The sequence below is a fragment of the Triturus cristatus genome, chromosome 8, assembly GCF_964204655.1.
Source record: "Triturus cristatus chromosome 8, aTriCri1.1, whole genome shotgun sequence".
Taxonomy (NCBI): domain Eukaryota; kingdom Metazoa; phylum Chordata; class Amphibia; order Caudata; family Salamandridae; genus Triturus; species Triturus cristatus.
Window position 1 is genome coordinate 1,697,570,573 of NC_140591.1, and position 23,891 is coordinate 1,697,594,463.

Sequence of the window (23,891 nt, forward strand, 5' to 3'; positions counted from 1 at the left end):
GTTTTCGCTAGGCCACCAGGTTATACAGCAGGCAAATGTTCTTGGTTCGTAGTTTCAAATGGATACTTTGTAGTCTCTTTACTTGTAGTTCCAGTACTCACAGAGATCGGTTCCTGCGAACGGGGAAATAAGGCGTTGCGGGCCCCGAGCCCGATGCTGGAACTTCTTTCGTGATGTGGAGAATCGGCACAGGTCGGTGCGACTCTCAGCTTGGGAAGTGTTCTTGGGTCCTCAATCAGCAGGTGTGGGCAAGTAGGCAGGTGCGGCCCGCGACCCTTTAGCACGGCGGTGCAGGAGGGTCTCCACAGCGGGGGCGGCGCGGCCTGAGATGTCCGAGGATAGCGAAGCGGGGTCACAGGGCACAGTCAGTGCAGCTGGATGACCCGGCGTAGATCACAGTCGTCGGACGGCTTCCGGCAGGAGGGGTGATAGCGCGTTCAGCGCACTCCAATGGCAGGCGGTGACAGGGATGCAGGCGGCCTGGCCCGGGGACAGAGAGCGGCTCGGGACGGAGCGGGGCTCTCACGGGTTTGAGGCAGGCGAGCTTCTGGGTGTCACGGCCCTAGGAGGGGCGATGAGGGGCGCAGTCTCTTTTCCGGCGGGATGCACACACGGCTCGAATTGGAGGACGAGCAAGAAGCACAGAGAACCCACTGTTCCTGGGGTTCAGTTCAGGGGGCAAGCTCAGATCAAGCCCTTGGAGAATGTTCAAGCACAAAGTAGCAAAGTCTTTTCAGTAAGTCTCTTCCTCTCCTCTCTCAGCAAGGCAAGCAGCAGGCCAGCTCCTCCGGCGTCTTCTTCTCCTTCTAGTCGGGCAGAGGTTCTTTGTGGTAAACAGGATTCTGATTTCTTAGGAGCCAGGCTCCTACTTTTATACCATGATTCTTTTGTTCTTTAGCGCCAGGGGGCCTAGGCCTGGCTCAGTCCAGTTCTGGAGCACTTTGTTATGGTGACTCTGCTCTTTCCTTTCAGCAGCAGGGCAGAGACATCAGCCGCCCCACAGGGGGTGGCGCCCGCTTTGTGGTGGCAGAGCACAGGTCTATTCAAGAGTCAAGGTGTACTCCTCCCACCCATCCAGGTGTAATCTCTCTACCCACCACCTGGCAGCCAACCTGTCTCTGGGGATTCCCCAACCCTGCTCCTTACTGTTGCCAGGCAGAACACATACACACAGCAGAGGCGGACTGAGATGGTCAGGTCAGTAAATACTAACTTTCTAAAAGTAGTATTTACAAACCCAGGATATTAAAATAAACTTGACTACAAGAAGTATTTTATTATTCTGAGTTCAGGCATACTAAACTTGACACTTCTACCATGCTCTCTGAGTCCACTGGGGTCACAGCGTTGGCGTGATCCCGGCAGCCCAGTCTGGCCTATGGAGAGCAGGTAGCCTTCAATAGTGAAAAACGACAAGGGCTGTAATTCACTACTAAGACATGCCACCCACATCAGGGCATGTCCTACCTTATGCCTACAATGCACCCTGCCCTTGGGCCTACCAGAGGGGTGGCTGATATGTAGGTAAGGGAAGGTTTAGGGACTGGCAAGTGGGGGCACTTGCGCAGTCAGCGCGACGGTCCCGGACCGTGCACAGGGTCTGCGGTGGCAGGCCCTAGACACACTTTACAAGGCCGCTTCCGTGGGTGGCGCAACCAGCGCTGCAAGCCCACCAGCAGCATTGGCATTCACAAGCCCTGGCACCCCTGGTGCATTTTACTGGGGACTGACAGTGAATCCAATAACCCAATCATGGACATCAATTACAGGTACACTTTACTTAGGGAGCACTTGCACTGCGGCACGGATTAGCCGTGGCGCAGTGCCCTGAGCGGACAACACCAGCAAAACAGTCGAGGCACACCATCAAAAAGTGGAAGGGAAACTCACGCCAAGGTGCCAGGTCTAACAGAACCCTTATGTTTACCCCCCACCATTCTAATTTCCCAATTAGTTAGTACCTAGCATAAGCAATTTAAAAAGCACCTTTTTACTTACCAAGTGTATTTTCTTTTCTTTGCGACTACATATATTTACTTTCTAAAAGCACAAACATGCATGCTCATTTACTAAATACGCATATTATAGCTCTATATTGGTAGGACTCATTCACAATTATTAATATATTATTTTGAAAAAGAGCCATTAGTTTCCCGTGTGTCATGTAATATGTCTATGCGCATTCTCGTTGATTAGTTTATACATGCTTCATACTGTTAATTCAATTATGGTTATGGGAGTATAATTTCAAAATGGGTACACAAAAAATGTTGTCTCGGCCCTGCTCCATCAACTCACCCCTTTGGTGATTTATCACCAAAACAACATCCCACCAAAATTTGTTTAAGAACATGTTTCATGCTCTTTCAGTTTTAGACTTTAGTATCTTTCAAAATTTGACATCTTGTATCTCTGAACAACTTTTCTTTAAATTCTTCCATCTCAATTTCATTCATTTCTCTTTCTCTTTGTTTGATACTCTTCATATTTGAGCTCATCTTTCTTTCCGCTCTCTTTCTTTTAATACAAATACATCCTAATCTTATCATAAAAGCTATCATTATTATTATTGTTACAGGTATTAGTATTTTCCCTATTAGTGAATTACCTATTTCAGCAAAGCAATTCTTTACTTTAGACAAACTCTTACCAAGTTTCTCTAGAACACCATCAACCTCCAGTGGGACAATTTCTTTATGCAAACTTGTAATATTTTTTTATATATCTTTGAATATTCTGTCTTTTATCAGGAATATGAGTACAACAATGTTGCACTTTCAATATTCCACAGACTCCACCTTCTTTTGCCAATACAATATCAAGAGCAAGTCTATTTTGCATTACCGTAGCTCTCATGGCAACCATTTCAATATTTTCCATTAAAAATCCTCCAGCTGTACTGGTTGATAAACGATCTACTATCGTTGACAATTTCCTAATTCTGTTTGCATTAAACGATATTCCCACTGCTGGTATCAATGCTCCAAAAACATCACCTATTATTTCCAAGAAAGTTTCTCTTCTTCTACGAGATAATGGTTTACCTATTTCATGAATTCCATTAGTTTCTCTATCTACTTGAAAGATTTTAGGATAGACTATACCTATATAACATGTTCCGTACCAGTGGTCAGGCAATCTATAATAAGCTTTGTTTCCGCATATAAAGTACAACCCAGGAAAAACAGGATCTTTTTCACCTTTAAATTCCCAGCCCCCAATGATTCTATAAGTGTCTTTACAATCACTTGCCCCTACCAAATAGTTGTCATATACTGTATTATCTCTTCTAATGCACAATTTTCCATGTTGGGGAAGATCTAGTACTAAAGCAACATTTGTTTCACTCTTTACAAATTTTTCTTCATCACAATTCCATGTGGAAGGTTTCAATTTAATTGCTGTAGCTTTTCTTTGGTAAGCTAATCTTCTTTCTTCTGCCATTTCTAAAAATACCTTTTCTGTCTTTTTCAATTTGCATGTATTATTTCTAAATGCATATTCTATTGTCAGTTCATTAATTTCTAAGAAAAATTCACCCAACACTTTAGCAAGTTTCACTTTGTTTATTCTATTCACTACAGGAACTTTTGCAAAAATGTCATCAATATCTGAATAATAATACTCTAGTTTTCCAGTCTGATAAAATAAACTAGCTATTACACTACATGCCATTCCATAAGTCAAAGGAAGATGGTGATAGGTCACCCCTTCTGAAACAGATGCGGGCAATTGCATGCAGACGTAGCAGTCTTGCACATCCATAGACTCTACATACTCTTTTAACAATCTAGAAAACATATTTTTGGAAAAATCATTAATTGATCGATCCTTATGTAATTCAGTGTTATCTACTAATTGTACTTTGTTATTTTCATTATGTTCTTTTTCACTTTTGTCAATACATTTGTTATTATACGAACGTTCAAAACTTGAATGAAATGAAATTAATATTGCTAAATAATCCATACTAACATTAATAATGCAGTACAAATCAACCATATTCTACAACATTTTCTAAATATTCCACAATTAGATGTGCTTTTAGCAGGCTTTTTATTTGTCTTCTTTTTTTTCAAAGTCTCTTATTTCTTTTCCACAACAATGTCTCTTTGCTATTTCTCACACAATTCTATGTGTCCATTTATTTACTAGGTCCTTACTGAATTTATTTCATTTGACCTTTTTTTTTTTTTCCTTTCAGTTTTGCCACTTTTTTGTCTTTTATTTCCTTGAAACCCAATATTCTTCCTTTTTGCTTTATCTTTCTCACTCACCAGAGTCACTTTGCTCTTCAACATTACTTTCAACTTCTGGTATATCTGGTAATGAAACGTATACCCACTCAGGTGACTTGTACTTTTGATTTGGTCGTTTTACTCTTTTGGGTCTTTGCAAAATCTCTTTATTGTTCTCCTTTCCCTTTTGGCCTTCTTGGCTAGAAATCTCGTTCACTTATTCTTGTCTTTCTCCGTTTACATTTATTAGCTTGAATTTCAGTCCTTTAAATTCTGTAGGCCAATTATCTCCCTTTTTAGGCCTTTTGATCACTGGTTCACTTGTTTCACGTTCCACTCTCCAAGCTCTATTCCTTGAACTCCTTCTCAAAGTATATTCTTCATCACTTTCATCAGAATTGATCTCAATCTCTTTTTCACTTCCTTTTATTCTGAACTTTATTATTTCTGGTTCAATTTTTGAGTCTAGTCCTTCTTTAGTCAAATCAGTTATTTTACGAGGAATTTCTTCATAACTGGTACTTGGAATCTCCTCCTTATCATGAGTTATTTCCTTTTCTCCAGTTTCATGATCAATATTCCTTCTTTCAAAACTTTCTATTTGACTCCCAGACTTTTCACTTTCACCAGTTTTCTTTTCTTTCTTTTCAATGTCCAAACTGGTTTTTGCTTTTTTTCAGATGTCGACTTACAGGTCGATCTTCAAGATCTGGAATTTCAATTATTTCAGTTTCTGCTTCGGATTCTGAGCTTGTGTCTGATATTTCCAGATGTCACCCCACAGGTTGATCTTTCTTATCTGGAACTCTGTTTGTTACTTCTTCTTCTTCAGAATCTGAACTAATCTCTTCTTCTTGCATTTGTAGATTATCTGGTTTTGGAACACGGATAGTATGGCTTGCGTGAACCCACCTTTTAACACCTGCACACTTCACTGCAGTAGTGCTGACCAAAATGACTTGCCTTGGCCTATCCCAGTGAGGAACCAGGCAATTTCTCCTTCTGTGTATTTTAATTCGAACCCAGTCTCCAGGACTTAGATCATGAGTTGAGTGCTTTTCTCAAGCATATGCATCAGTTCCAACCTAGTGAAACACAGAATTGACTGTATCAGATAGACCCTTGCAGTAATCCAATATGATATCATCATTTATAGCTAGCTATTTGTCGACAGGTACAAATGCTTGTCTCATCACTCTTCCCATCAGTATTTCATGTGGACTCAAACCAGTTTTCCTGTCTGGGATACTTCTCAATGTCATTAGAACAAGTAGCAAAGCATCAGGCCATTTCAGTCATGTGGCCAAACACATTTTGCCAATTCTATTCTTAATTGTCCCATTCACTTGTTCAACTACCCCAGATGCTTCAGGTCTGTAAGCACAAAGTAGTTTCTGACGAATGTCCAGTGCTTCACAGATTAGCTGAATCATTTCATTCTGGAAAAGTCTCCCTCTGTCCAATTCGTTTGTCACTGGAAATCCATACCTGGGAATTACCTCTCTTAATAAAAGTTTTGCTACAGTTAATCCATCATTACGCTTTGTAGGGAAGGCCTCAACCCATCTTGAGAACAAACAGATAATCAGTAAAACATACCTCAACCTATTGCACGGTGGCATTTCAATGAAGTCCAACTGCATGCGTGTGAATGGACCACCCTCCCGTCCTATGGTTCCCAAACTCACAACAGTTTTTCTTCCTGGATTCAATTGCTGACATGTCAGACATCTTTGACAAAGGCTCTCGGCAATAATCCTAAACTTCGGATTATACCAAGTCTGTTTGAACATTCTAATCATCGAATCCCTACCTATGTGAGCTTGACCATGGTACATTCGGGCCATATTTGAGACCATGCTATCAGGCATAACAGGTCTCTCATCTTTGTATACCCAAATTTCATCTTCTTCTCTTTGTCTACAACCTGATTTTATCCATCTATTCGTATTCCTTTCAGACAAGATGCTTCCATCACATCAGCTACTGTACATACAGCATACGCAGCACTCAATGTTCCTTCCTCTGTTCTCAAACAGTAACGATCTGCAAATAGCACATAATCTGATTCTTCCAGATGTTCATCTTTGATATCAGGTCTCGGTTTGGTACAGTATTCAAGCACATCCAAACATTTGTGATCAACGTCATCTTTTACTTCCACATCCAGAGTATCAGGTAACAACGTGGAAGGATTCACATTGACACACCTTGCAACTGACACATTATCTGCACCCAAAATCACTCTTTCATACTTGTTCAGACGGTTGTTTGTTATGTACTCAGTCTTGGTATGGGTCAAAAGTATTTCAACTGAACGGGGCACATTTACCTTTACTGGAAAACCCATCACAATGCCTTCACTCTGCTCCAGACTCATACTTGTTGCAGCTACTACATTCAGACATCCGGGCAATGCTTTTGCTACTGGATCCAACACTGCTGAAAAATATGCAATGGGTCTCCTCAATTTTCGATGCTTTTGGATCAGAACTGATAATGCACATCCTTCTCTCTCACTATAAGTGCATTTGATAGTGTTCTATTAATTAGTGACTGCATGTATAAATGATTCTGTTGTTGAATGGGGAGTTGTGTGTGTAGACTTAGAAATCAGTGAGTGGGTTTGTAGTAACTGGTATTGGTGTGTCAATGGTTTCAAATATGGTACTCTGTATTTTACAGTGAGTGATGAAAGGTTATACTAGTGTCTGATGAGGTGTATCAGATTGTCACATGGATGATGTCATCAGTGATGTCATTTGAGATGTCATCAGTGATGTCATCAGTGATGTCACTGACCATGTCATGAATGATGCAATATGTGACATCATCAGCAGTGCATTGCGGGCGCGCAAGTTATAGTTAACAGAACTAACTATAACAGAGGAATTTCTATGGTTTTGTACGAGTGAAATGGCCAGCTAACTATAACACCCCTGAAACCTATGGTTTTTTCTCTGAATTTGTAAGGTTTCTTAAATGCTAATTTCTAACTATAACGTCTCTGAAACCTATGGGCCCGATTCACAGAACTAACTTAAGACAAAATCCTAAACTTACTACCATTTTGGTATTCACAGAAGGCACTTACTCATTTCGGTATTCACAGAAGTTAGGAGTCCTAACTTTAGGACTCCTAAATGCCTTCTGTGAATACCGAAAGTCTTAAAATTAGGATTTTTCTCAGTTTAGTAGTAGTATAGTTAGGACTCCTAACTTTAGGACTCCTAAATGCCTACTGTGAATACCTGAAAGTCTTAAAATTAGGATTTTTCTCAATTTAGTAGTCCTAAGTCTAAACTTAGGACTACTAAATTGAGAAAAATCCTAATTTTAAGACTTTCGGTATTCACAGAAGGCATTTAGGAGTCCTAAAGTTATGAGTTCTAACTATACTACTACTAATGTGAGAAAAATCCTTAATTTAAGACTTTCGGTATTCACAGAAGGCATTTAGGAGTCCTAAAGTTAGGACTCATAACTTCTGTGAATACCGAAATGAGTAAGTGTCTTCTGTGAATACCAAAATGAGTAAGTGCCTTCTGTGAATACCAAAATGGTAGTAAGTTTAGGATTTTGTCTTAAGTTAGTTCTGTGAATCGGGCCCTATGTTTTTTTCAGTGAATTTCAAAGCTTTTTTAAATGCTAATTTCTAACTATAACATCTCTGAAACTTATGGTTTTTGTCAGTGAATTTCAGAGGTTTTTTAAATGCTAATTTTTAAGTGTGATAGTTGTTATACCTATTTTTTGTACTGATTTTCTGCAGTTTTTTAACTGTTTATTTATAAATATTTTATTCATTAAATAACATTTTATATTTTTCTGAAAATTGCAAAAAATATAAAAAATAAATAAAACTGAAATATAGATTCTTTTTTTTGTTCTTTTTTTTTAAAATATAGTTATATTATTTTCTTTTGTTTTTTTTTACATAAAAAATTTCAAATTTTTTTCCGGAGTTGCGCACTCAAAGCGTACACAGTGGGTGCGCGGATTCTAGCCGCCATTTTAGAAAAGTCGTGAAGGATCTGCGTACGGTGTGCGACCAGTCCGCGACTCCTGCTCCCGTGCATTCGCGACACATGTGCATTACGGTACAAGACGCTTGCACGGTGGCGGGTCCAGTGTGATTTCATATACGTGCTGGGGCGCGCTGGGTGCGCGACTCCCGCAAAAGAAATGTATGTTCCAAAATGATATGTATGTGTCTTTAATATACATATTAGGGCAAGAGATTATCTAAAATCTTCATAAAAATAATATATTTGTACTTATAATAAACTTATATTATTTTTAAATATATTTTCGCGAAGTCAGGTGAGTGCATCGTGAGCGCAGAGAACCAGTTCAGCAGAGCGGCTGTAGAGCCAGAGAAACCCAGGTCTGCAGAGCCGTTGTAGAGCTAGAGAACCAGGTCAGCAGAGCTGCTCTAGAGCCTAAGAAGAAGGTCAGCAGAGCTGCTCTAGAGCCTAAGAACCAGGTCCGCAGAGCTGCTGTAGAGCCAGAGAAACCAGGTCAGCAGAGCCATTTTAGAGCTAGAGAACCAGGTCAGCAGAGCTGCTCTAGAGCCTAAGAAGAAGGTCAGCAGAGCTGCTGTAGAGCCAGAGAAACCAGGTCAGCAAAGCTGCTTTACAGGGAGAGAACCAGGTCAGCAGAACTGCTTTAGAGCCAGAGAACCAGGTCAGCAAGCAGAGCTGCTCTAGAGGCAGAGAACCAAGTCAGCAGAACTGCTTTAGATCCAGAGAACCAGGTCAGCAGAGCTCTTTAGAGGGAGAGAACCAGGTCAGCAGAGCTGCTTTAGAGCCAGAGAACCAGGTCAGCAGAGCTGCACTAGAGCCAGAGAACAAGGTCAGCATAGCTGCTTTAGAGCCATAGAACCAGGTCAGCAGAGCCGCTTTAGAGCCAGAGAACCAGGTCAGCAGAGCTGCTCTAGAGCCTAAGAACCAGGTCAGCAGAGAAGCTCTAGAGCCAGAGAACCAGGTCAGCAGAGCTGCTGTAGAGCCAGAGAAAGCAGGTCAGTAGAGCTGCTTTAGAGCGAGAGAACCAGGTCAGCAGAGCTGCTTTAGAGCCAGAGAACCAGGCCAGCAGAGCTGCTCTAGAGCTAGAGAACCAGGTCAGCAGAGCTGCTTTAGAGCCAAAGTACCAGGTCAGCAGAGCTGCTTTGGAGCCAGAGAACCAGGTCAACAGAGCTGCTCTAGAGCCTAAGAACCAGGTCAGCAGAGCTGCTCTAGAGCCTAAGAACCAGGTCAGCAGAGCTGCTCTAGAGCCAGAGAAACCAGGTCAGTAGAGCTGCTTTAGAGGGAGAGAACCATGTCAGCAGAGCTGCTCTAGAGGGAGAGAACCAGGTCAGCAGAGCTGCTCTAGAGCCAGAGAACCATGTCAGCAGAACTGCTTTAGAGCCATAGAACCGGGTCAGCAGAGCTGCTTTAGAGCCAGAGAACCAGGTCAGCAGAGCTGTTGTATAGCCAGAGAACCAGATCAGCAGAGCTGTTGTTGAGCCAGAGAACCAGATCAGCAGAGCTGCTCTAGAGCCAGAGAACCAGGTCAGCAGACCTGCTTTAGAGCCAGAGAACCAGGTCAGCAGAGTTGCTTTAGAGCCAGAGATCCAAGTCAGAGGAGCTGCTCTAGCTGACACTGACTGACTGACACTGGCTGACTGACACTGACTGATTGACATTGACTGACACTGATTGACTGACACTGACACTGACTGACACTGATTGACTGATACTGACTGACACTGACACTGACTGACACTGATTGACTGAGACTGACTGACACTGACTGACTGACACTGACTGACACTGATTGACTGACACTGACTGACTGACACTGACTGACACTGATTGACTGGCACTGACTGACACTGACTGACTACTCTCTACTACTCTACTACTTACTCTCTACTACTCTCTCTCTACTACTCTCTTCTACTCACTCTCTACTACTCTCAACTACTCACTCTATACTACTCACTCTCTACTACTCTCTACTACTCACTCTCTACTACTCACTCTCTACTACTCTCTACTATTCACTTTACTACTCTCTACCACTCACTCTCTACTACTCTTCTACTCACTCTCTCTCTACTACTCACTCTCTACTACTCACTCTACTACTCTCTACTACTCACTCTCTACTACTCACTCTCTACTACTCTCTACTACTCACTCTCTACTGTTCACTCTCTACTATTCACTCTCTACTACTCACTCTCTACTACTCACTATCTACTACTCACTCTCTACTACTCTCTACTACTCACTCTCTACTACTCACTCTCTACTACTCTACTATTCTCTACTACTCTCTCTACTACTCACTCTCTACTACTCCTCTCTACTACTCTCTCCACTACTCACTCTCTACTACTCTCTACTACTCACTCTCTACTACTCTCTACTACTCACTCTACTACTCTCTACTACTCTCTACCACTCACTCTCTACTACTCTACTACTCACTCTCTACTACTCTCTCTCTACTACTCACTCTCTACTACTCACTCTACTACTCTCTACTACTCACTCTCTACTACTCTCTCTACTACTCACTCTCTACTACTCACTCTCTGCTACTCATTCTCTACTACAATCTACTACTCACTCTACTACTCACTCTCTACTACTCTACTACTCTCTAATACTCTCTCTACTTCTCACTCTCTACTACTCTCTCTACTACTCACTCTCTGCTACTCTCTTCTACTCACTCTCTACTATACACTCTCTACTACTCACTCTCTACCACTCTCTACTACTCACTCTACTACTCACTCTCTATTACTCACTCTCCACTACTCCACTACTCTCTACTACTCTCTCTCTACTACTCTCCCTCTACTACTCACTCTCTACTACTCACTCTCTACTACTCACTCTCTACTACTCTTTATTACTCACTCTCTACTACTCACTCTCTACTACTCTCTCTCTACTACTCTCTACTACTCACTCTCTACTACTCACTCTACTACTTACTCTACTAATCATTCTCTACTACTCTCTACTACTCTCTCTCTACTACTCTCTCTCTACTACTCTTTACTACACACTCTACTACTCACTCTCTACTACTCTCTACTAATCTCTCTGCTATTCACTCTCTACTACTCACTCTCTACTACTCACTCTCTACTAATCTCTACTACTCACTCTACTACTCTCTACTACGCACTCTACGCTACTCACTCTCTACTACTCACTCTACTACTCACTCTCTGCTACTCTCTACTACTATCTACTACTCTCTACTACTCACTCTCTACTCTCTATTACTCACTCTCTACTCTCTACCTCTCTACCTCTCTCTACCTCTCTCTCGACTACTCTCTACCTCTCTACCTTTCTACCTCTACATCTCTATCTCCACCTCTCTACCTCTACACCTCTACCTCTCTACCTCTCTCTACCTCTCTCTACACTCACACATATATATGCATATATATGCATAGGCATTTATATATATGTATGTGGGTATATATATTATCTACTGGCGGTCGCCAGTAGATAGTTCTAGTTAGGACCGTGTTTCCATAGGAAATCTGCAACATTCTATTTGGAATAACTTTGGCGCCGGTTGACGAATCCTCGTGAAATTTTCAAAATAGGTGGGGCGCTCCGCTCCGCTCCTACCCTGAAAGTCTCGGGGGGATTCGTCAAGCGGGGGCTGAGAAAAAAGGGGGGTCCCAAAATGCGTTTTCCCCATGCATTTTCCCATAGGACCTTTAGTCCAAGCTACAGCCCGAATGGCTGAACAGAATTACTTGAAATTTGGCAGAGAGGTAGTCCTCAGGTCAGGGATGTGCCTTTTGCAGGTCTGGTGTAAATCTGTTCAGTAGTTCCTGAGAAAATAGCATTTAAAAGCATATATATATCTATAAGCGCGCTCCGAGCGCGTACGGTAAGCTTACCGTACGCGCACGCTGCCGTGCGCGAGCTCAATTCTGATTGGTGGTTACATGACTGTAAACATTCGAATCGGTCGAAATCAGGAAGTGTCGGCCGCCATTTTGTGTGTCTCGCACTGATAAACAAAGGTGGAGAACGTGAAAAGGGGGCAACGAAGAGAGTTGCAGACCCCCTAGCGTTTGTCAGGGGGTCCAAGACGGACCCAAAAGTATGAAAAATACATTTTATATTTTTTTTTAAAAATCGCGGAGTGCGCGTACGGTAAGCTTACCGTACACGCACGGCAGAAAAAAAACATTAAAAAAAAGAAATAAAAATCACATTTAAGTGTTTAGATATTAGGGGGCTCTAAAAATATATATATATATATATATGTATATATATATATATATATATATATATATATATATATATTTAAAAAACCGTACAAATTCACTGACAAAACCATAGGTTTCACACACGTTATAGTTAGGAATTAGCATTTAAAAACCTTGCAAATTCACTTAAAAAACCATAGGTTTCACACATGTTATAGTTAGATGGACATTTCACTCGTAAAAAACCTATGAAATTCCCCCGTTATAGTTAGTTCAGGTAACTATAACTTGCGCGACCGCAATCCACAATGTGTCATTTCAAATGTTATCATTGATTTCATGAGTGATGTCACTGACCATGTCATGAGTGATGTAATATGTGACGTCATCAGCAGTGCATTGCGGTCGCGCGAGTTATAGTTACCCCAATGAGCCTTGATGTAACAAGCGGCAGGCCAGCCGCTGAGCGAGCACCATCCCATGTGAAGGGGGCCACGAGTTCCGAAGTACGGGGCTCAATGTGGAGCACGGCGCATGGATTGAGCACGGCTTCACTCCTTGGGGCTCAATGTAGAGCTATGAACTGGGCAATTATTAAGGAAGCAACCATCTATGGACAAGTAATTACGGACTACATCTCCCATTAATCATTGCGTTTTGTCTCATCTAGAGCAGCTGCATATCAGCGGACGATTGGATTAAAAAGGAGGATGTAGCCCGGCTTGCTTCCTTCGACTGCGGTGCCTCTGAGGAAGTGGACTACGAAACGCGTCAGGTGGCAGTCGTATGCTAATACACTGAGAAGCGAAGCTGAGCATACCAAATAAATGCTTTTACTGGGGAAAAGAGTGTCGTGTTCGAGTGCTGCTTGCCTTTTGGTCACCCCAATGAGCCTTGACATATATAAACATATATATAATCTGCATATCTATATAAATACAAATATAAATGCATGCATACATATACAGATTCATATATGCATACATATGCATGTCATGTACATGAAAGTTTGAAAAAAACACTAATACGAGCAAAGCTAAAAAGCCACCTAATTACAAACATATTTGCTTTAACTTAAACGAGGGCGAGACCTAATGCATTTTCAATGCTTGTTTACTTTGGTTCCATCAAGAAGGCATTCAGATGTGTGACACATTTGCCATAAATTCTGAATGTTAGCACTCTAGTTGCTCATTAGATCACTGTAGTAAAGCTACTGTTCACCAGGGAAGTCTGCTGCTGGTATTCAAACTGCATGTTTCAGTCTGCATGTCAGAATTTTTTAATGAAATAGAAGAGGATTTGAGAAGTCAAATTGTGCCCTAATTTTTCTTTCTACAGCACTAATCATAATTTCTATGGCAAAATGAACCCCCTCATTTTGTTCCTTTGCAAATTAAATGTTTTAAGTGTTACCACTTTATTCCAATCAAGATGGCTTCAGGTGTGCCATACTTTTGTCATAAGTAAGACTGTTAGCGCTCTAGTTGTTCTTTAGGACACTCTGGGACATTCTGTCATTGGGCTATACTTGGGCTATATCTGGGTGATATTTGTGCTAAATTTGGGCTCTTTTGTCTCTGGTGGCCATCTTGAGAGACTTATTTGTTATGAAGTTTCCTCATTTCCTCATTTCCAACAGTCTCCTCAGTAGGAAATACTTTCAGTTTTTTACTTTGATTCCATCAAGAAGGCATTCAGATATGTCACACATTTGCCATAAATTCGTAATGTTAGCACTCTAGTTGCTTATTAGATCACTGTAGTAAAACTACTCCTCACCAGGGAAGTCTGCTGCTGGTATTCAAAGTGCATGCTTTAGTCTGCATGTCAGAATTTTTTAATGAAATAGAAGAGGATTTGAGAAGTCACTCAAAATGTGCCCTAATTTTTCTTTCTGCAGCACTAATCATACTTTCTATGGCGAAATGAACCCCCTCATTTTGTTCCTTTTTAAATTAAATGTTTTAAGAGTTACCACTTTATTCCAATTAAGATGGCTTCTTGTGAGCCATACTTTTGTCATGAGTAATACTGTTAGCGCTCTAGTTGTTCTTTAGAACACTCTGGGAAGCTGCAGTAGAACACAAAGGAATCAACTGACAGTCTCTGCCCTTGTTGGATGTACATGTTTTACTGAGAATGTCAGACTTCATTCTCACATGACTGAGAAAGATAATGTGAATTTACAGAAAATATGCTCTCAGTTTAGCTTATAGATCACCTTCCAAACCTCTGTGGGAAAAACATGAGAAAATAGTTTTCTCTCAAACATGATTCATAATATCCCAGCAGAAGGCTTTTTCACATGGTAAAATCACCTTAGAACACATCACAATTCCTAAAATGAGTATGGTACCATCAACAAATGATTTATAATGTAACTAAAGTCTTAAAACCTTCTATTAACTGCAATGCTTTTTAATGAGGTGCTATCATGTATATTGGTCCCAAGATGGCTGCCAACACTTCTTGGATGAAGTGCTGACAGCCAATCAGATCTCACTATGAGATGTGTGTTTATGCTCCGCCCAAATATATATGAATTTTTTTCCTTTAATATCTAAAAAAACTACTGAACGGATTTACACAATTTAACCAAAAGGCATGAGTGTGAACCAAGAGCTACCTCTTTGCCGAATATGGTGTAATTCCGTTCAGCAGTTCGGGCTGTAGCTGCGATGAAAGGTTCCTATGGAAAATTGCATGGGGAAAACATGTTTTGAGACTCCCCTTTTTTCTCTGCCCCTGCTTGACGACTCACCCGAAGACTTTCAGGATAGGAGCGGACCGGAGCGCCCCACCAGTTTTGTAAATTTCACGAAGATTCATCAACCGGCGCCAAAGTTATTCCAAATAGAATGTTGCGGATTTCCTATGGATAAGACGTCCTAACTATAACTACCTACTGGCGACCGCCCCGGGGCTTTCGAAATGTTGGGAGGGGGCCACACGGCCCCGCTCCTGGAGCCCTGTTATGGCCCTGGGGACCGGCACCCCCCAGGGCCGGCTCCTGCAGTGTCCCGGGGTGCCCACCCCCGGGACACTGTAGTTTGCTATGGCAGGGCGGGAGCCTCGATAGTAAACTGCTTTGGTATTTGGAAGAGAGAGCAGGAAACCTGCTCTCTCTTCCAAATACCAAAGCAAATTGGTTTTCCACAGGGGGAGCTGCATCTTAGCAGCTCCCCGTGTGGAAAAGCAATGCTGGCTCCCGCAGGATGCGGGGAGCTGGTGGGACTGTGGGGGGATTGGGGACCCCCACAGTCCCCAACGGAGAGGGCCAGACCCGGTGGATGAGGTCCCTGGGGCTATTAGTGGCCCGGGAGGGGGGCCCCGCGGCCCCCTTCCTCAAATATTAAAAAAAAATATATTTTTTTTAAAAACGCCGACCCCGGGGGATGGGGTCCCCGGGGCCATAAATGGCCTAAGGAGGGGTGCAAGGCAGTACCCCCTTCAATAACATAGATAAAAAAAAGATCCATGCCCCGGGGAATGGGGTCCCCTGGGCCGATTATGGCCTCGGGAGGGGAGGCCATGCGACCCCCTTCCCGAATTTTTGTTTTTAAAAAATATACTAGGGGGCAGGCCCTGGGGGATGGGGTCCTCAGGGCCCGTAAATTAGAAAAAGAAGGGGGGCTACACAGCTCCACTTTCTAAAAAATAAATAAAATTAAAGACAGGCATCGCGCCGGAGGCCATGCCCCCTACTTGCAGCACTCTGCAAACGCGCCCCCTGGAGTAATTAATTCTCCAACTTAAAACGCGCCACAGGGCGTGTTTGCAGACATGTCACCTCAGGCCAAGCCCCCTTCCTTCACCATTGTGCAAACACGCCCCGTGGCGAGTTATAAGTTGGGGAATTCATTCTCTTTCAATACTGAGGGTCCCTGAGGGCTAACTAGACCAGCAGGTATCTCCAGTAAGCGTCAGGGAGCTGCGTTGCAGACAGGTGTTCAGGGGCCATGCCCCTTTTTACACCTCTCTGCAACGCAGCTCTGTGGCGCTTACTGGAGGCACCTAGTGGGCTAGTTTGACCCTAGGGACCCTCAGGATTCAAGGGGACTTAATCTCCCAACTTAAAATGGCCACAGGGTGCGTTTACACAGTGGTGAAGGGAGGGGATGGGGCCTGAGGTGACATGTGAAAACACGCCCTGTGGCACGTTGTAATTTGGGGAAATAATTCCCCTTCAATTCTGAGAGGCCAAGGGGGCCAACTAGCCCACCAGGTGCTTCCAATAAGAGCCACTGCGCTGTGTTTCAGAGAGGTGGCCCAGGCCATGCCCCTTTTTACACCTCTCTGCAACACAGGTCTGTTGCGCTTACTGGATGTACCTAGTGACCTAGTTTCCTAGTTGGACCCAAGGGACACTCAGGATTCAAGGTGACTTTATCTCCTAACTTAAAACAGCCACAGGGCGCGTTTACACAGCGGTAAAGGGAGGGGATGGGGCCTGAGGTGACGTGTGCAAACATGCCTTGTGGCACGATTTAAGTTGGGGAAATAATTCCACTTCAATCCTGAGGGCCCCTGGAGGCTAACTAGCCCACCAGGTGCTTCCAGTAAGTGCCACTGCACTGCGTTGCACAGAGGTGGTCCAGGCCGTTCCCTTTTTTACACCTCTCTGCAGGCACTCTCCTTGCAGTACTCTAATCATTCAGTCAGTACCCAAGTACTCATGCAGTGAGCAAGGCCTTAGCACATGGACTGCTTCAAATGCCTATCCACTATGCATGCAGTCCTCTAACCACCTACACACTTATCTTTCACACCTTCAATTCCCCAGTCAGTATCCATACATTTCCAGCAAACACCCTGTCACTCCCCTTGCACTCATCTAGTGACCCATTCAGCACCATGTACTAATCCATTGACCGCGCCAAAACCCAACCACTTATAAATTCACCCAGGCACTCTCCTTGAGGTACTCTAATCACTCAGTCAGTACCCAAGTACTCATGCAGTTAGCCATGCCTTAGCACATGGACTGCTTCAAATGCCTATCCACAACGCATGCAGTCCTCTAACCACCTACACACTTGTCTTTCACACCTTCAATTCCCCAGTCAGTATCCATACACTTCCAGCAAACACCCTGTCACTCCCCTTGCACTCCTCTAGTGACCCATTCAGCATCATGTGCTAATCCATTCACTGCGCCAAAACCCAACCATTTATACATTCACCCAGGCACTCTGCTTGCAGTACTCTAATCATTCAGTCAGTACCCAAGTACTCATGCGGTGAGCCAGGCCTTAGCACATGGACTGCTTCAAACGCCTATCAGCTATGCATGCAGTCCTCTAACCACCTACACACTTGTCTTTCACACCTTCAATTCCACAATCAGTATCCATACACTTAGAGCAAACACCCTGTCACTCCCCTTGCATTCCTCTAGTGACTCATTTAGCACCATGTGCTGATCCATTCACTGCGCCAAAACCCAAACACTTATAAATTCACGCAGGCACTCTCCTTGCAGTACTCTAAACATTCAGTCAGTACCCAAGTACTCATGCAGTTAGTCAGGCCTTAGCACATGGACTGCTTCTAACGCCTATCCACTATGCATGCAGCCCTCTAACCACCTACACACTTATCTTTCACACCTTCAATTCCCCAGTCAGTATCCATACACTTCCAGGAAACACCCTATAACTCCTCTTGCACTCCTCCAGTGACCCATTCAGCACCATGTACTAATCCATTTACTGCGCCAAAACCCGAACACTTATAAATTCACCCAAGCACTCTCCTTGCAGTACTCTAATCATTCAGTCAGTACCCAAGTACTCATGCACTGAGCCAGGCCTTAGCACATGGACTGCTTCAAATGCCTATCCACAATGCATGCAGTCCTCTAACCACCTACACACTTGTCTCTCACACCTTCAATTCCACAATCAGTATCCATACACATTCAGCAAACACCCTATAAATCCCCTTGCACTCGTTTAATTACCCATTCAGCACCATGTACTAATCCATTCACTGCGCCAAAACCCAAACACTTAAAAATTCACCCAGGCACTCTCCTTGCAGTACTCTAATCATTCAGTCACTACACAAGTACTCATGCAGTGAACCAGGCCTTAGCACATGGACTGCTTCAAATGCCTATCCACTATGCATGCAGTCCTCTAACCACCTACACACTTGTCTTTCACACCTTCAATTCCCCAGTCAGTATCTATATACTTCCAGCAAACACCCGATCACTCCCCTTGCACTCCTCTAGTGACCCATTCAGCACCATGTGCTAATCCATTCACTGTGCAAAAACCCAAACACTTATAAAGTCACCCAGGCACTCTCCTTGCAGTACACTAATCATTCAGTCAGTACCCAAGTACTCATGCACTGAGCCAGGCCTTAGCATATGGACTGCTTCAAACGCCTATCCACTATGCATGCAGTCCTCTAACCACCTACACACTTGTCTTTCACACCTTCAATTCTACAGTCAGTATCCATACACTTAGAGCAAACACCCTGTCACTGTGGTACTGAAAATTCTGGACCCGTGTTATCAATATCGTCTTTTCACAACGATTTTGGTATCAGCAGACCGAGAATGATTAGAATACTATGCTCAAGCATAGTATTCATATTCGGGTGACGAAATCACTCTGAAATGAGAGTTTCCCGTCCTGAACCCTCGGGTTCCATTTAAACGGCAGCCATTTTGTGATTGCCCTCACATAGGCCAATGACTAAAGCCAAAAACGAGTCTGAAGGACTCGTTCACCTTTGCTGACTCCTCTGTGACCTGGGCATGCTGACTCCACTGCCTGAAGCCAAACCTGTTTGGCTTCTTCCTTTCCCAGTGGCCGAATGAGATTAGTATCAAGGCACGACATATCATAAAACCTTTCATCACACACAAACCATGCCTAATCTTACACACACACCTGTCCCTGTTTCTTTCTTTATGACTTGATTTACGAGGAGGAGGTGCCTGTTTATATTGGGGGTCCGTCGATATCTGATGAAAGTACTGAGCCTTGCCGGGTAATTGATTGAGGGCTGGACGAACTGAAATATGGGCTTGTCATCATGACTCTGCTTTTTCTTTGTAGTGAAAATACGTGAATGGTCAACTGTAAAATAAGGGATGTTTGCCTAAAGCATAATATTTTGTATAAAAAGAGAAGGTTGGCTTTGTAAAGGGGCAGTCTCCTGAGAAAATACACCGTGTTGTACTTCTAGGATATCTGTTGCACTGGCTGCAGCCAATAAACAAAATCTTTGACTTCACCAAGAAGACTCTGTGTTTCTGTAGTCTGAAACAGGAAGGACTCGAAGTCTTAGGGTGTGTTCCCTGGCACCCCTGGGTTCTAAAAACCCAGTACTTCAGTTGGCGCCCACGTTGGGCGATTTCAGCGGTACCGGTCCAAGCCAGAGGTTTGTGAGGAGCTTCGTGTGAAAATTCTGGAGGAAGGCCGCCACCTCATCGACCCCTGTATGTCGACGTGGTCCGAAAGTCTTTGCTGCGAGGTTCCCCGCTTCCCGACGGCTACGAAGGACTGCTGCCCTGACTATCGCCCTGTTTTGGACCCTTGATGATTGGTAGAGCGAAACGATAAACGAGTCTTTTGGTGACGTCATCGATACCTCAGTTAAGTATAAGTGGAGCGTCACCCAGTCCTTAGTTTGGTTCTTAGTTTGGTATCCCCTTGGGATCTTTGATTTGGAACTTGCAAGTACCAAAGCCGAGGGATTCGTGTATTCACGAGACTATCGTATTCGATAATCCTTTGAAGTTTGAAGCTAGACTGGAGAGCGAAGATGCCTGGTCTTAGCAGACTTGGAAATTTGTTTTGTCTTGGTTGTAATAGGGATTCCCGATTGGAGGACTCGTGTCCGGTTCCTCCGATTGGAACTCCAACCTATGAACTGTATGTGAAACATGGCATAGGCCCCCTCACATATAATGAAGTATGGATACGATACATCAGGATAGATGGTGTTTTAAAATAGCCCCAATATGGTAGTTTTGACACAGAGATTCTGGATAATCTGGAGGTTAAACTTTTTAAAAAGAAAGCCCGGCCGGCGATGTATGACGTAAAGAAGCCAAACAGAAGGAAATTAAATTAGCAAAGAGAAATAAGAAAGAAAAGGGTATCTCGATAATGCAAGCTGCTATACAGTTTAAAGATAATGAAGAGGAACAAATGAGTGAGCAGTTGCACAGGCAACGTAAAATGGTGACCGATAAATGTTATCGAGTTTTGCCGCTTTTTCAGCAAGATGCAGCAAAAGAACTTGAGAAAGATCCTTTAATGTCACACTTGTTGAGTTCGCCACCCCCTTATGCGCAGAATGCTACAGCACCCCCGCAGCCTTTAGTTGTGCAACCTCCGGTTATTGTACCTCAGGTTCTTCCACAGCTGCCAGCTCGTCTTCAGTTGTCTCCTAATCCTATGGCGCAGCCCCCTCAAGGGCCGCCGACTTCGCTACCTGCTCCATCTGTACTTCCTACGACTTTATGTACTACATCAACTGCCTCTTCTGGTGTTCTTCCTGATACTGCCTCTACGTCTGCATCTGCGTCTGCCTTGCCTCCCTTTGTTTTTTCTCCTGTTCTTTCGTCAACTTCTCCTTCTGTCCGACAGAGAATGATAGATACTGTTGCCAGCCTTATATTTCCTCTCTTTGGGTCATCTGGTGTGACCCCTGATTCGGAGCGTAAGCAGTCGCGTAGTCAACTGCCTAATTCTCTAGAGAGAGAAGTGTTTGACCGTATGGCGCGTAAATGGGTTGCTTACCCTTTAAGATATAATGTGGAGTCTGTTATGGATGTCTTCCGTCAATGGGAAGCATCGAAACAAAGATACGTTTTTGAGAAAATGTGTGCTTTCCTTTGTGAGGAGTTGGAAGATAATGATTTGGAAACAAATCCGCCTGATTTGTGCCGTGTACGGTTTGAGTTTTCAAAGGGCACGATTGTGGGTTCCGATGTTGAGAAAGCAGTTGCGACGTTGTTGTCCTTTAGGAATAAGGATCCTTCTCAGTCACTGTTTGAACATGACTCCTCTGTTAAAAAAAAGGTGCGACAGTACCCAATGAGAGAAGTCCCTCCGGTATGGAAGGACGCCGTTGCGGCTGATGTCGCTAATCAAATTGCTGCTGTTCCAGCTCATTTTCAGCGTGTCTGGGTACATGTTCCGTGGAAGCGAGCTGAAGTTTTAGCCCTTAAGCAGACTTTGCCTGACCCCCGTAAAAACCCTGCAGGGTATTATAAGGAATTATCACAAACTGCAGACTCATGCATTATAAATTTAGCCGACATAGACATGTTATTTGGGAATGTTGTTCCACAGCCTTTGTGGGGATTGATTCGCCATGCAGATCATGCGCAAGAGTTAGGTGACTCATGGGCTAATATTAGTACTGCAAATGATAGACAAGTTGGTGGTGCCAAGCCTGAGCCTTTGGTAGCAGAACTCCCTGCTAGGATCATTACTTACATGAAGACTTTAATGCCTGCGATGCGTGTGAATTGGGATAAATTGTCTGCTTGTAAGCAGAAGAAAGATGTCAGTGTCTGATTTCTTCACCAGGTTTGAGGAAACGTTTATCGACCACAGTGGTCAAGATATGAGTACAGAAGGAGGTCAACGGTTGTTCGTCGACAAGTTTGTACACAATTTGCTTCCCGAGCTGTGTAAGAAATTGAAAGATTCAGAGAGTTCTTGGGCCGTTTCCTCTTCAGCACAAATATTGGCTACTGCACAGTACTACGAAAATAGGGATAAAGATGAGAAGGATAGAGCAGACAAGAAAACTAAAGAATTAAAAACGAAGGTCCTTTTACTACAGGCGTATCCGCCACGTGGTGGTCAGAGTAACTATCAGCAACCTCAACAGTTTCAGAGAAACTCGCAAAGGTTCGAGTTCTCTCAACCACGTGTTCCCGTAGGTTCCAATCAGTGTTCATATTGTAAAGAAGAGGGTCATTTCAAGTATAGTTGTCCTATCTTGTTACAGCGTACGAATGGTGCTTCTGGCGCAAGAGGTCGAGGTGTTCAACAAACTCCTAGAGGTAGAGGACGTGGAAGTTTCCCCCAGAACGCGCGTCCCTTTCCGTCTCAAAATTCAATGAATAGCTTTGACCAGCAACATAACGCGTCTGGTAGGACGGCTCAGTACTATGCTGACGACTACTATGCAGAAGATGAGAATATGGAAGGTAATGATTGTTAGGACAGCCATAGACAAAGAGAGGGAGTTGTTTCAGTTCCAGTAGATCAGAGTGGACCTTATGTTAAGGTGATTACATCAGGTGTGTCAGAGCCTTTTCTGTTGGATACTGGTGCTACAAAGAGTTCTATTATGCTCTCAAAACTCCCTGGTGCACCTTTGTCTGGCGAGATGAATGTTTCAGTAGGTTTTTCTGGCGCCCCGGTTAGGAACCCGATTTCTAGTCCTATGTCCCTTTCTGTTGGACATTGTGAATTGGAAGCACCCCTTATTCTGACGACAGGTTGTGGTGAAAACCTGTTAGGATTGGATTTGTTGAAAAGATTGTATGCGACATTATATTGTTCTCCTTCGGGAGTACAACTTACACTGGGTAGGAAAGTGGTCTCCCCAATGTATTTGTCGAAGGATAAACTTCCGACCGAATTGTCGTTTCTTCCTGATATCCTTTGGGCTACTGGTCCTAATGATGTGGGTCTTTTGGAAATACCGCCATATGTTGTGACATTGAAAGCCAATGTTAAATTACCACGCATTCCGCAATACAAGATCTCTAGTGAAGGTGAAAAGGTGTTGCTAGCGATCATTTATGATTTGATTGAAAAGGATGTAATTGAAGAGACAAGAGGCAACGTTTGTAATAGTCCTGTTCTGCCTGTTTTGAAACGTACTGACCCCTCTCAGCCACCTGTTTACAGGTTCGTGATTGATCTTAGAGAGGTCAATAAAATAGTTGTGCCACAGTTCCTAGTTGTTCCTGATATCACTGCCCTATTGACTATGATTCCAGCTTCCGCCGCCTGGTTTTCGGTGATTGACTTAAAGAATGCTTTCTTCAGCATCCCGATTGCCGAGGAGAGCAGGGATATTTTTGGCTTCAGTTTAGGAGGCCGAAGCTTCCGCTTCAAACGCGCTCCTCAAGGCTACTGTGAAAGTCCATCAATATACAGTCAGGCTTTAAAAACACAGCTTGATGCAATCGTTTTACCTGATGGCGCTACCCTCATTCAGTACGTCGATGATTTGCTAATCGCTGCAGATACTAAAGAGATTTGTAAAGAAGCCACCTTGTCGTTGTTGCATCATTTGTCTGATTTACATCACAAACAGGCACATGCATCAATGTAAAAACCGGTCGCAAACGGGCAGATTCTCAGAATCTGCCCCTTTGCGACCGGTATTTTTGCATTTGAGATGCATCATCCCAA

General features: G+C 43.4%; 1 pseudogene across 1 annotated transcript in view; it reads left to right on the forward strand.

The window, feature by feature from the left end:
- Positions 1-23,891, forward strand: part of LOC146808634 (NACHT, LRR and PYD domains-containing protein 3-like) — an 852,065-nt pseudogene that overhangs the window by 490,480 nt on the left and 337,694 nt on the right. Inside the window, exon 4 of the transcript XR_014968038.1 lies at positions 8,262-8,281. The product of XR_014968038.1 is annotated as an NACHT, LRR and PYD domains-containing protein 3-like (transcript). The remainder of the gene's footprint in view (positions 1-8,261; positions 8,282-23,891) is intronic.